At 40.1% G+C, this 13,406-nt stretch overlaps 1 protein-coding gene across 3 annotated transcripts in view; it reads left to right on the forward strand.

The window, feature by feature from the left end:
• Positions 1-13,406, forward strand: part of LOC126291699 (mitochondrial 2-oxodicarboxylate carrier) — a 77,346-nt gene that overhangs the window by 60,378 nt on the left and 3,562 nt on the right. The window lies entirely within an intron of this gene.

Here is a 13,406-nt window from a genome sequence, read left to right on the forward strand (position 1 = left end):
TGTTTCTAGAAGGCATTGCATCTGTATGGGAGTAATCATAATTTGGGACTACAAAGACTGGTTCATACAGATTCAATTAATGTTGGAAATGAAAAAAACAACTTAAAGGACATTAATTATTCAGTTGGACAGATAAAAAATCTACTCACCAAGTGGCAGCAGAACACACACATGAAAGACGGTTGTAATTGGGAAGCTTGAGAAACCTGTGGCTCCTTCTTCAGGCAAAAGGGTTGACGGGGAAGGAAAAGGACTGGAGAGGTCTAAGAAAAGGGGTAAATTTCAGGAAAGTCACCCAGAACCACAGGTCATTGGAAACATATCATAGGGGATGAGAAGGAAAGACTGACTGTTGGGAACTGCTTTGGACGAGATTTGAAAACCTGAGAGCTTAAAAGGTGGAAGATAATAAGCAGGCAGACATCACTGCTTAAACATCATGTATGAGTTAATAAAGGAGAAAATATAAAAATGCAGTAAATGAAGCAGGCAAAAAGGAATACAAACGTCTCAGAAATGAGATCGACAGGAAGTGGAAAATGGCTAAGCAGGGATGGCTAGAAGACAAATGTAAGGATGTAGAGGCTTATCTCACGAGGGGTAAGATAGATACTGCCTACAGGAAAATTAAAGAGACCTTTGGAGAAAAGAGAACCACTTGTATGAATATCAAGAGCTCAGATGGAAACGCAGTTCTCAGCAAAGAAGGGAAAGCAGAAAGGTGGAAGGAGTATATAGAGGGTCTATACAAGGTCGATGAATTTGAGGACAATATTATGGAAATGGAAGAGGATGTAGATGAAGATGAAATGGGAGATACGATACTATGTGAAGAGTTTGACAGAGCACTGAAAGACCTGAGTCGAAACAAGGCCCCGGGAGTAGACAACATTCCATCAGAACTACTGATGGCCTTGGGAGAGCCAGTCCTGACAAAACTCTACCATCTGGTGAGCAAGATGTATGAGACAGGCGAAATACCCTCTGACTTCAAGAAGAATATAATAATTCCAATCCCAAAGAAAGCAGGTGTTGACAGATGTGAAAATTACCGAACTATCAGTTTAATAAGTCACGGTTGCAAAATACTAACACTAATTCTTTACAGACAGGTGGAAAAACTAGTAGAAGCCAACCTCGGGGAAGATCAGTTTGGATTCCGTAGAAATATTGCAACACATGAGGCAATACTGACCCTACGACTTATCTTGGAAGCTAGACTAAGGAAAGGCAAACCTACATTTCTAGCATTTGTAGACTTAGAGAAAGCTTATGACAATGTTGACTGGAATACTCTCTTTCAGATTCTGAAGGTGGCAGGGGTAAAATATAGGGAGCGAAAGGCTATTTACAATTTGTACAGAAACCAGATGGCAGTTATAAGAGTTGAGGGGCATGAAAGGGAAGCAGTGGTTGGGAAGGGAGTGAGACAGGGTTGTAGCCTCTCCCCGATGTTATTCAATATGTATATGGAGCAAGTTGTGAAGGAAACAAAAGAAAAGTTCGGAGTAGGTATTAAAATCCATGGAGAAGAAATAAAAACTTTGAGGTTCGCCGAAGACATTGTAATTCTGTCAGAGATAGCAAAGGACTTGGAAGAGCAGTTAAACGGAATGGATAGCATCTTGAAAGGAGGATATAAGATGAACATCAACAAAAGCAAAATGAGAATAATGGAATGTAGTCGAATTAAGTCGGGTGATGCTGAGGGAATTAGATTAGGAAATGAGACACTTAAAGTAGTAAAGGAGTTTTGCTATTTGGGGAGCAAAAATAACTGATGATGGTCAAAGTAGAGAGGATATAAAATGTAGACTGGCAATGGCAAGGAAAGCGTTTCTGAAGAAGAGAAATTTGTTAACATTGAGTATAGACTTAAGTGTCAGGAAGTCCTTTCTGAAAGTATTTCTACAGAGTGTAGCCATGTATGGAAGTGAAACATGGATGATAAATAGTTTAGACAAGAAGAGAATGGAAGCTTTCGAAATGTGGTGCTACAGAAGAATGCTGAAGATTAGATGGGTAGATCACATAACTAATGAGAAAGTATTGAATAGAATTGGGGAGAAGAGAAGTTTGTGACACAACTTGACTAGAAGAAGGGATCGATTGATAAGACATGTTCTGAGGCATCAAGGGATCACCAATTTAGCATTGGAGGGCAGCGTGGAGGGTAAAAATCATAGAGGGAGACCAAGAGATGAATACACCCAGCAGATTCAGAAGGATGTAGGTTGCAGTAGGTACTGGGAGATGAGGAAGCTTGCACAGGATAGAGTAACATGGAGAGCTGCATCAAACCAGTTTCAGAACTGAAGACCACAACAACAACAACAACAACATGAGTTAATAAGAGTGAAAAGCTAAGTGTATTGTACATAACAGACGTGACCGGGGGGACAGTGAAAAATAGATGGGAAAGACAATGAAAGATGTAGAAAACTAAAACGGAGTGAAGCAAAGAGTAGTTACAATGAAGAAATGCTACACAAAAGAAATTAACATAAATTAAGGCCAGGTGGGTGGCGAGAACCAAGGACATGTTGTAGTGCTAGTTCCGACCTGTGACGTGTCGTTTTACAGGTGGCTCTCCCTGTGGTTTTGCCAGTTACAGGGCTTTTATAGATGGTGATAGAAGGGTGCATAGGCCAAGTCTTGCAGTGGAGACAGTCACAGAGGTGGGAGCCATGTGGTAGGGAGATGGGTGCAGATGCATAGGGTCTGATAAGATTATTGCGGAGATTGGGAGGGCGACAGAAAGCGATTCTAGGTGTGGTGGGAAAAATTTCAGACTGAATAGATCTCATTTCAGGGCTAATTTTAGGAAGTCATGGTCATGTTGAAGTAGCCGATTACCATATTCCAGGCCAGGATAAAACTGAGTCACCAATGCTGTCCTCTGAAGATTTTTTTTTTTGCAGGGATCAGCAATATCTGGATTGGATGTGATGGCCTGGGAAATCTGCTTTTTTTTAAACTATGCTGGTCGCATTATTATGTGTAGTGAAGGCTGAGGTGAGAATGGTGGCGTATTGCTTTAAAGAGCCTGCATCTGAACAAATACCTTTGCTTTGGATGCCAAGGCTGTATGGGAGGGAATGTTTGACATGGATAGGATGCCTACTGTCAAAATGTAAGTACTGTTGTTTGTTGGTAGATTTAAATTAGACGGAAGTGTCTAGCTGGTCTTTGGTTAGGACAAGGTCAACGTCAAGGGAAGTGGCATGGAATTCAGAATAGGACCATGTGAAATTTAATTGGGAGAAGTTATTCAGAGATTCCATGAAGCAGGTCAGCCTCACCATCAGTCCATATGGTAAAGATGTCACCAATGTATCAAAACCAAACCAGGGTCTGAAGACTTACGGATTCCAGGACAGCCCCTTTCGAGCAACCCATGAAAAGGTTGGCATAGGAAGGTGCCATCACAGTTCCCATGGCCGTACCCATGCTCTGATTGTTTGTCTGCCCCTCAAAGGTGAAGTAGTAGTTGGTAAGCATAAAGATGATTAAGATGGTGAGTAGAAGGATGTCATAGGTTAGGAATCGGGTGGGCACTGACTTAGGAAGTGTTCAGTAGCAGACAGACCATGTATGTGGGGGATGTTGCTGTAGAGGGAGGTGGCATCATTGGTGACAGGCAAGGTGTGTGTGTGTGTGTGTGTGTTGGGGGGTGGGGGAGGGGGGAGTGGGGAGTGCACAGATTTAAGATTATATAGGAAATGATTGGTATCTTTGATTCTTTGTTGTAGGTGGAGAGTCTTTGTACTATGGGTTGCAGGTGTTGATCAAATAAGGCAGATATACTTTTGGGGGGTGCTTTGAAGCCAGTACCTATAGGACGGCTAGGATGATTGGGTTTGTGGATCTTAGGAAGAAGATAAAAGGTGGGTGGTGGGGGGAAGGGGCGGGGAGGTGTGCATGTTTGGGTGGGGTGAGAAGTTCTATGGGTTGAGTTGTTAGTCCTTGTGAGGGGCCTGAGGTTTTAAGGAGTGACTGCAGGTCAGTTTGAGTCACAGGTGTGGGATCTTGATGGAAGACACTGTATATGGAGGAGTCAGACAGCTAGCATTGATCTTCACTAACATACTCCTTTTGGTCAAGTACTACAGTGGTAGATCCTTTGTCTGCTGGGAGAATAATGATGGAGTCATCAGCTTTTAGGGAAAACACAGAGCCTGTAGTTCTGCAGAGGGCAAGTTAGGGTCGTGTTGTAGGGACCTGAGGGAGGGTTGTGAAGCAATGCTGGATGTGAGGAATTCTTGGAAGGATTGTGAGGGGAGATTTTGAGGTAGTGGTGGTGGATCAAGTTGGGATTGTGGTCTGAACTGTTCAAGGCAGGGTTCTGTTGTTTTGGGAATGGGTTTCAAAGTGATATTTCTGATGGATATTACATCTGAAGGAAAGTAGGGCCTTCACCAAAGCAGCTTGATCAAATGCAGGTTTAGGGCTGGAGGGGAGAGCACTTTAAATGAGAGGTTAAGGGCACTGTACTGTTGTGACTGGTTCTTGGGATTATGGGTTATTCTTGGTGTGGGAGGTAGTGGTGAAGGCTGTGGGATGTTAAAGAAGTTGGTCGAGCTCGGTTTGTAGGAGAGGAGTGGTGGTTGGTGGTGTGGCTGTTTAGGGAGCTGCAGAGAGACAGGATGGGAAACACCACTGTTCAGGTAGTTTAGGAGAAGGTGGGATAGCTTTTTGAGGTTAAGTCTGGTATGTTGTTGCAGTTTGAAGTTGGCTTGGCCTATGATACCATTCAAGGAAACGTGAGGGGCAGATAACTGCAGGATTTTGTTGAAGGAGAGGAGTCTGTTAGAGTGGAAATTGGCTGACGAGGCATATAGTTTACAGATAAGCCAGGTAAGAGCAAGAGATTGCAACTGTAAAAGAGCCTGATATAGGGTAGGATTGCATCCAGAAACAGGGACTTTCACTGTTAGGCATTTTGGAGTAACTCCAAGGGACAAGCAAGAAAAATTAGAAAAATTCTTATAAAATCGTTAATAAGAGGTAATAAGTGGGTGATCTATTTGATACGGAAAAAATTACTGCAAAAGAAAAACAGAAAAAAATTGATTGGGAAAGTTGTGAAAACTGCCAAAATTCTATAAACTAGGTAAACAGAAGGTGAAAGTCACAGGAGAAAAAGTACACTACTTAGCTTGGCAATTATAGTGAAGTAAGAGACGCCAGTAAAAGGTGATCAGATTGATTTGCCAAAAAACAAATGCACTAAATGTGAAAGAATTACACATAAACAAGATAAGTGGGTGGTGAAAATGAAAATAGATGTCCATTCTCACCTCAGCCTTCACTGCATGTAATTATTCCACCAGCCTAGTTAAAAAGCAGATTTCCCGGGCTATCACATCCAATCCAGGTACTGCTGATCCCAAAAACAACTTCAGACCACACCATTGGTGACTCAGTTTTATCCTGGTCTGGAATATGGTAATCAGCTACTTCGACAGAGACATTACTTCCTAAAATCATGCCTTGAAATGAGATCCATTCAGTCTGAAATTTTGCCCACCACACCTAGAATAGCTTTCTGTCACCCTCCCAATCTCCGCAATAATCTTATCAGACCCTATGCTCCTTCTGCACCCATCTCCCTACCATATGGCTCCCACCCCTGTGACTGTCCCCACTGCACGACTTGCGCTATGCACCCTTCTAGCACCACCTATAACAGTCCTGTAACTGGCAAAACATATACTATCAAAGGGGAAGCCAACTGCGAAACGACACGTCATATACCAGCTGTTATGTAAATACTGTTCAGCCTTCTCCACCTACATGACTGCCACCAAATAATCAATTAAGATGAATGGGCATAGGAAGAGGGTGTATACTGGCAACTCACAATATATTGTTGCAGAGCATGCTCTACAACATGACATCCATGACCTTGGCACCAATTTCACCACACGCCATCTGGATTCTTCCTCCAGACACCTGCTTCAACACACGCACCATCGAAATTCTTCCCCCAGCCACCAGTTACTCAGAACCCCACAGGTCGGAACTAGCACTACATTATGTCCTTGGTTCTCGCCACCCATCTGGCCTTATTTTACGTTAATTTCTTCCTTTTTAACATTTCTTCACTGTAACTACACTTTGCTTCTCTCTGTTTTAGTTTTCTACATCTTTCATTGTCTTTCCCATCTATTTTTCACTGTCCCCCGTCACGTCTGTTATGTACAATGCACTTAAATTTTCACTTTTACTAACTCATGCATGATGTTTAAGCAGTAGTCTCTGTCTGCATATTACCCTGACTTCCACCTTTTAAGCTCTCAGGTTTTCAAATCTTGTCCAATGGAGTTCCCAACAATTGGTCTTTCCTTCTCATCCCCTACAGTAAGTTTCCCCTGATCTTGTTTCTGGGTGACTTTCCCGAAATCTACCCTTTTCCTAGACCTCACCACTTCTTTTCCTTCCCCTTCAACCCTTTTGCCTGAAAAAGGAGCCACTGGCTCCAAAAGTTTGCTAATTTCAATTGTCTTTTGTGTCTGTGTTCTGCCACCACTTAGTGAGTAGACTTTTTATATGTCCAATTGAACAATTTTGTCAATAATTGATTGTTTTTGTTGTTAATGGATGTTAAGTCATTTTTCCAGGGAGCACCTCAATTTCGCATGATGTTCTACAGCCTTAAAATTGATAGTTGCATATAAAGTGGTGTTGTAGATTAGTGGTCAGAATATGAGGCTGATGTATAGAATGTTGTGGTTCTGTATCTCGTCAGGCGCTTCAATTTTTATTTTTATTTTTAAATAGTTATTGAAATGACTAAAAATTATTTTTATTCAATTAACTGATTTCTAAGGAACTTTTTTTAATAAAAAACTTTTACATTTACTCTTTTTTTCCCTCTATATCTTTCGTTTGACATCGTTGTGCATGTTATTTTCACTGTTTTTTATTATTTTATTTTTGATTTAATGTCTCCCATTTGATAATCATGTATTTTTGTCCATGTTATTGCAGTCATTATTTTTATTCCTCAATTTGCACATTTATTTATGACCCCTTCCTTCATGTAAATTTTCATCCACATTGTTTTGTCCACAGTGCAGCAAGAATTTGTGTTTCAAATGTTGTATGACAATTACCATCCAAAAGAAAGTACATTTTTTACATACCAATAAATATATTTTTTGACATTATTTTTAAATTGATAGCTCAACATTTTCATACATTTAAATATTGTGATAGATAAATAAAACTAATTAAAATAATGTAAACACAGATTCCAAATGAAAACAGAATCATAGGAAGAAAAAATAAGAGCAAACTAAACAATTAATACAAAGATTAAAATGATATGTCAAAGAACTATAAATTTAAATAAAATACAAGTAAATCAATTAACTGAATAAAAATGATAAAGTAATTTCAATAACTGTGTAACAAATAAATATTTTAGAATCGCATGACAAGATTCAAACCCAGAACTTTCTATATGTCAGCCTAGTACACTAACCATTACACTACAATACCAATTTATGTGCAACCATCAAAAAGGTTCTAGAATATTATGCAAAATTACAATTTTTGTTATTAATTGCTCACAAATGAGGGCCAACCAGGGTGAGTGGCTACAGAGTAAGATACCTGAAATCCTAACCAGCATCACCAAATAGATGGTTTGAAAAAGTCAATCCCATGCCTGCCGACCTTTCCTTCATACTGAATCTCCCTACAGTCCCTCCATCATAACACTTTCCCCAACACAACAGCAAATAGTCTCAGATTGCTGTTCACCCTGTCTTATAAGTTGGACTTTACTTTTACCTCTGATGAACTCTCTCAGTATGGGGCACTGAGTACCATTATAAGTTGGACTTTACTTTTACCTCTGATGAACTCTCTCAGTATGGGGCACTGAGTACCATTACTCACAAGATCTTTCAGATAGTGCTGTATCTGAGAACATATTCCATATGTTCAGATCGTTGTTAACAGTACACAGTGCAATTCAGTTCAAACTCTTTCCACAAACCTAGGAGTACAGAATTTGCCTGTTGGCCTGTATCCATGCCTCATAGGGTACTGTGTGTGAAAAGGGTGAACAATTTTTGCATGGTAGTTTCTTTATAAGCTCATGAGGCTTTATGAGCAGGTGTTCTCCTCCCTCTAGCTAACTCATTACACTGGAGCTTAGAATGTGCTCAAGGTCCCTGCAGCACACTAATGTTATGTATATTGGTCTATAATTTTGCACAGCCATTCCTTTATGATTCATATACATGGAAGTAACCTGCAATTTTTCTGGTTACTTGGGAATAAAGTTACCGTAATACATTCACGGTTTAATAACACGAACACTGTCAGTGGCAGGCCTGAATCTGTGAGAGGAGGAGGAGGAGGAGAATAAGGGGGGGGGGGGGGGGGGGACGACTGAGGTATCTGCTTCAGGCAGCAATTTCAGGGGGCACCAAATTCACATTCTTGAAGGAAAAAAACCTTGTTTCACAGGGTGCCTAGAATCCAGCGCATGTTGGTCTATTGATTATTCATATGATTTTGAATTGTATCCCTTTTGGTTTTTGAATATTTTTAACAAATTCTACGTTGATTTCTGAACGACTCTTAAGTTGTCCCACACACAAAAGGGGACGTGGCTACACAAGCCGATCTGAATAAATGCGAACGGGTGAATACCAATCACTGTTTCTTTTTTATGTGGTTGACTGGGTGTGTGAATGATAAGCATTGTTAAAATTATTAGCAGAATCCACAGATTCAGACTACCAGACAAACAGGAATAACACGTAAGAAAGATTACACATTACCTTATCAGTGTATCCAGGAAAATCAAATTTTGACAGAAAATTTTGCCAGGTCACTCCACTACTAAGGGCCAGCACAATCCTCGGTTAGCAACCGCTAAGTTCTATTCTCGGAATAGCGCAAACACCTAAATTGAGAATAAAGAAGGGATGACTGAACTGATAATTCTGGAACCGTTAGCAAAGTTAACCGGAGAATAAGTTTTGATAATAGCAGGAATAGTTACAGAATTAGTGAAGCCAAGATTTTTTGTTAGAACGAGGGAGGAGAAGAAATGGGGACATGACACAGATTACTTGAAAGAATACGATGATTCCAAATTTATATAAAAATTTTGTGCTACTACTACTACTATTTTATCTCGTGCTTGAGAAACTGAAGCATATGAATGAAATGTGAGACATTTCCTAACATAAAACTTTTTGCTTGTAATAGGCCTAACAGCCATTGGTATTGGTACTTCGTGAATTATGTTCTGTCGTCTTATTTATATAAATGAGGTGGATAAAAATCACCACTTTTCCAAAACAGTCTCGCTTATTTGGTGTGTGTTACAATTGCTGCAATATTAGAAAGACCTGTTTTGTTTTATCTAGCAGGAAGTGATCAAATAGATGTAATCAAATTGAGGAACCACACAACTTCATATAACAGATTTTTAAATATTAGTGACATTTTGATTTTTCATGTAGCAAAATGTTTGACTAACTTTGATGAGGTAACAGAATCTTTTGCAGAAATGAAAGCATGCAGTGTAAAGCTGTAGCAAGATTAGAGAGAAAAAATGCTGGGCATAAGGATTGAAGAAATGTGCTCTGTCTTGCTTGTTTCTTGTCTTCACTGGTTTTGTGATTCCTGTATTTAATTTTATGTCACACAAAAGAGAAAGTTATTAGCTAACGGGCAATAAAGAGTGCAGGTTTTCTGAAGAGTTCTTATTCTGCCAGTCACAAATAATTCTACCCAGTATTGTGATTTTTTTTTAAAGGGGGGGGGGGGGGGTAGGGTGTCAAACTGGCTGACTGGGAGCAGGAGAGGCACCACAGGACATTTTAATTTCTACTGTCCTGAATATAGGTTTGACAGCTTCCATTACAAAATATGTACGTTTGAATTCCACAGAGCAAAGTACAATGACACACAACAGAAGAATGCTGTGTGGAGAGGCGAGGTACCGCACTTTGGAACGCTTAAGACCACAGAACATGCCTTACATTTCCTCAAACATATATGTTTTATATATCAAACTCTTCAGTAAGATATGCACTACATAATGAAGACTTTTTGAAAAATCGATTACTGTTACAAGTATCAGTGACAGGTTTTCATTTCAGCCTTACCAGTAATCCTTTCCAGAAGAAGATGCAGTTGCCTCCCTTTCATTCTTTGGGCCACAACAATATGAAAAACCATATAAGTTTAAAATTTTTCAAATAATTAGCTTTTATTAGCATAGTGAGTAATGAATACAACCAGAAATAGGCCATATAAAACAATAAATTGTTTTAAGAAGGTAGTTTCATTTGGGAATCACAGGGACATTCAATTTTCAAGCACCCATCACTTCAATGATTACACATTTTTCGTAGACACAGTCTCACATCTCGAAATTTCCATGAACTCATAATGTCGAAAACAAATTATAGTCCTAAATAACTAGAAAAAAAAGTAACACTATATCCTACAATCATGTAACACAATCTCTGACTGCTATGATGCTATATATTTGTAGAAGTACCTAGCTGTTCCTGTCTTGCAGTGGCATAAGTGGTTTTATGGCAAAGGCACTGGTACCGCAAAATAAAATAATAAACTGGTGGTTTGAGCCAGAAATCACTGAAGCTCGAAGAGGGTAAAGATAGTTTTCCAGTTTCTGGGAATAATTATCTTTCTAGTTTTAATTAGTTTCTGATGTATTGGTTAAAAACAGTCTTGGTTGCAAATTTTATTATTTTATTTTTTTTATTTTTCAATGACGTGTTTCTCCTAATTTAGGCATCTTCAGGGTATCTTTTCTAGATGGACGCGAGAGGCACCAAGATCTGCATAACGTGTTCCGGTTCACAGGAGCGAGTAACAGTAAGATGGGGGCTCAGGTAGTAAGCATAATGCACACAGATAACCTGAAGATGCCTAAACAAGGCGAAACACGTTGTTGAAAAATAAAAAATAAAATAAAATTGCAACCAAGACTGTTTTTAACCAATACTGTTAAACCCTGGTTTGCTGTTATCCCACATATGGACTGGAAGAATTTCTATAGTTTCTGATGCTTTAAGAATATCAACATTAAGATTAGTTAACACATTAAGATTAATGAAGACAATATTATGAGACAGATGTCAAAATACGATGCCGCATGGTGTTTTTGGGTTTCAGTTGGTCACTGTTTTCTTCCGACCATCATATGTCAACTGCCCATCTGCCAATTATCTTCAGGTGGTTTGTTAACACTGATACGAACTTCAAGTTTTGCAATTGGATATAGCACTCACGTTGTTCTCATTCGAAAAGTTTGCCTAAGCTCAACCACATAAAAATAGTTTTAAGGGAAAACGGATATTCTAGTAGGCAGATTAACATGGCAGTATCATTTGAAGCCATATGTCAGCCACTGGATACACAGGTTAGTATACTGGCAAAATCCATGGCTTTCATTATCATACATTGACAACAGTTTCTCTGAGATATCCAGAATCCACAATAAATGTCACGTTACAATGATTTTTAACCCACCACATACTATTGCATGCACTTAGATAATTTACTACTGTGGAAGGCTGCAGTTTATAAAATATCATGTCAGCGTGGGTACAGCTTATACCAGCCATTGCCCATAAGTGTCTCATATTGGATACTAATGTTGAAATCATCTTTTGTAACCCACCAGTCCGCTATTGTGTAGCTCTGCATCTTCACCAGACAGTGAAAACAATAATTCTGGCAACACCAACATGGATTTGGGGCTCTGTTATTAATAAGCCCAAGGAGGTACAAATTGCAGAAAATCTTATTAATCATTACATCAGCTGTCAATTGGATAATGTGTGGGACCTTATCATTTCCATTATCTGCTCTTAGTGTAGTTGATAGAATATACCAAAGACCAAGGTGAATGGCAATACATCGGACAACAGAGTTTCACTCAAACTCGGGACCTTTGCCTTTCAAGGGCGAGTGCTCTACGAGCTGCACTATCCAAGCAAGACTCACAACCCACTCTCACAGTTTAACTTCCGCCAGTACCAATCTCCTACCTTCCAGACTTCACAAAAGCTCGCCTTTCAAGTTTCTCAGGAGATCCTTTGTGAAGTCTGGAAGGTAGGAGATATGGCACTGGTGGAAGTAAAGCTGTGAGGATGGGTCATCAGTCATTCTTGGGTAGCATAGTTGCTAGAGCACTCGTCAAGGAAAGGGAAAGGTCCCAAATTTCCCGAGCCTCAGTGTGGCACACAGCTTCAATTTGCCAGGAAGTTTCATATCAGCTGCGGAAAGCAAATTTAATTCTGGAAACATCCACTCGGTTGTGGCTAGGCCAAGTCTCTACAATATCATTTCTTTCAGGAGTGCTAGTCTTGGAAGTTATGCAGGAGCGTTTCTGTGAAGTTTGTTAGGTAGGACATGAGGTACTGGTGCAAGTACAGCTGTGAGGACAGATCATGAGTCATTCTTGGTAGCTCAATTGGTAGAGCACTTGCTCACAAAAAGCAAAGATCCTGAGTTCATGTCTCAGTCCGGCACATGTACTGATGCAAGTAAGGCTGTGAGGATGGATCATGACTTGTGCTTAGGTAACTCAGTCAGTAGAGCACTTGCTTGCAAAAGTCTGGAACACACTTGTAATCTGCCAGGAAGTTTCACATTGTTAGGTATGGCTTCGGTACGGAAAGGTGGGCTACAAAGTGGTGCGGCAACTGTCGTCATCGTTATGCTGGACAGAAGCAGAAGTGGTTAGTAAACAAGAATAGGCAGAAGATTTACTTAACTCGTGTTTATCCAAGCATACAAAGACTCGTTACAAATAACACAGCTAGAAGCAGAGCCCAGTTATTTCAATGTCAACAAGGAAGAGGCCCTCTAGAATAAAGCATAAATGATAAGAGTCCCAGTTGAGACTACCCAGTGTCCGCATAGTGTCATGTAGTGAAGTTAGTCCAAGTGTGAGTGGGCCATGTGGCTGCCACCAGCCATCCTATATTGTGGCAGCAGAGGGCACTTGTGGTACAGTGTCACTGGTGGCATGGTTTAGCGGGCATGCTCCAGTCCGGATCCCACTTTGACGCCTGTGGGGTGGTATCGATACGTGATACTACACATAGCTGAATGTTCCGCTGCAGAGCAAAAGTTTCATTCTGGGAACAGTGTGTCATACGTGCATCATCAGTGACAGTGCCTTTGTCGCCAAACAATGTGAACCGTGACATTATCACGATTGCTATGTGTAAATTAAATTGATACAATGTGTTAATAGACAGTACGACACGGGATGCCTGTGTCGGTCTGCAGAGATTCACCTAAAGATGACTGTTGGATGCACAGTTGAGATAGTGGTACTGAACAATGACTAGCTGCAACCCTGAAACATCAAGTATTCAGAATTCTGGCAA

This window comes from Schistocerca gregaria, chromosome 9, assembly GCF_023897955.1.
Source record: "Schistocerca gregaria isolate iqSchGreg1 chromosome 9, iqSchGreg1.2, whole genome shotgun sequence".
Classification (NCBI taxonomy): Eukaryota; Metazoa; Arthropoda; class Insecta; order Orthoptera; family Acrididae; genus Schistocerca; species Schistocerca gregaria.